The sequence below is a fragment of the Belonocnema kinseyi genome, chromosome 7 (genome assembly GCF_010883055.1).
Source record: "Belonocnema kinseyi isolate 2016_QV_RU_SX_M_011 chromosome 7, B_treatae_v1, whole genome shotgun sequence".
Lineage (NCBI taxonomy): Eukaryota > Metazoa > Arthropoda > Insecta > Hymenoptera > Cynipidae > Belonocnema > Belonocnema kinseyi.
The window spans coordinates 99,969,730-99,971,639 of NC_046663.1; positions in this window are offsets into that span (position 1 = coordinate 99,969,730).

Sequence of the window (1,910 nt, forward strand, 5' to 3'; positions counted from 1 at the left end):
CTTCTAATTTCCGGCTTATTACTCATACTTTCAACATTGGCTAAAGACTCATTATATTTTTGTGCTGAACTTTTATTATCTGCTTTGGATAAGTCAGATTTTAGTTTTGGCTTCTCAGATTCTCCTGGTTTATTTAACGTAGGTTTATCATTTTCTGAGAGCATAGAGGTTTCCGCTTGCACCAGTTCGTTGTTTTTTTCTGGCGTCAACAAATGATCAAATGATCCTGAGTCAAATTGACTCACTTGTTGCGGGGTAGTAGCCTCTTTGATGCCTATGGGCGGTCGTGTGACTTTATAACTTATTTCGTCTACTATGACGTCCCGAGCTTTAATGAATTGCTCAGTTTCAACGACCCATATCTTATAACCGTTCGGTTCATAACCTACAAGGATTCCTTTGGTTGATTTTGAATCAAATTTCCCATCCCTTGTTTTGTTATGAACGTATGCTGTTGAACCAAAAACTTTAAGGTGTTTAATTGTTGGTTTCTTTTTGTACCACAATTCGTACGGCGTTTTGTCCGTTTCTAATGCTTTAGTCGGTGAGCGATTAATGAGGTACACAGCTGTTGACACAGCTTCCCCCCAAAATGCTTTTGGTAAATCGGTTGCAATCACCATGGCGCGGGCCATTTCGGTGATTGTTCGATTCATCCGCTCAGCTAAACCATTTTGTTGTGGTGTATGACTCACGGTTAGATGATATGTTATGCCCTTAGTTGCACAAAAGTCTTTAAATTCATTTGATAGATATTCTCTACCATTATCGCAGTAAAGGTTTGCAATTTTCAAATTAAAATTTGCTTCGGATTTTGCCACAAAATCTTTGAAAACATTTAGTACATCAGATTTGCATGTAAGAAGGTAAACTACTGTATAATGAGTAAAATCATCTATGAATGTGACAAAATAGTTTTTACCATATTATCTACTGTTGGTGGCCTAATTTTACCACAAACATCGGAATGGATAATAAATAAGGGTCTTTTGATATGCCCTATTGATTTTGCCTTTAAGAACGGCAATCGCGCCTGTTTCCCATAAATACAGGCCTCACACAACTTGTCAGCTGGTGTGATGGCCTGAATTGATTGAATATCATCAATCATTTGATATTTCTTTAATTGAGTGAATTTATCTTTACTCATATGGCCAAGGCGCTGATGCCATAATTCATAATGGGTTTCTTTACTTATTCCACTACTTAAATTCGCGACTCGATATGGAATTTGAAAAATTATTCCTATTAATCCTAGCACAGACTTACCTGAGATAACTATTTGATCATCACTCCAAATAGTTACGCCTTTTTTTCCAAACACAATTTTCATCCCCTTTTCTTGAAGGCGACGGACTGATAGAAGATTGTAAGGAACTTCTTGGGAGTAAAGGACATTTTCCAAGCGCCCATGGATGCCTTCGTTGGTTGTTACTTCGATGAATCCTTTCTTCGTCGCTAGTATAGACATCCCTGTTTTTGCAATAGAAATCTTCAGGGGCGGCACCAGGTCCTCGCAGGATGTGAACACATTTGGATTGTTAATGATGTGTTCGCTTGCTCCAGAATCCAAATAGAAAAATAAATCATTGGCATTGTTAGAGTTTTCTCTACTAGAGTTTCCAAGTCCGAGCATAAATGCAAATCCATCACTGTAAGTATTATTTGTTGTCTGATTTTGCTCGGTGGATATGGCTGCCAGAGTCCTTTGCCTTGGTTGTTGTTTACTTTCATTAGCTCATTTGAAATAAATACAATCTTGTTTAATACGATTCGTCCTTCCACAGTGGTCACACCTCATACGAGGCTGGATCAAATATAAACCGGAATTTTGCAAATACTTTTCTTAGCCAATCGCAAGCACTCTCACAGTGTAGGTTCTTGTAATGTAGTGTATTAGGAGTGGGTAA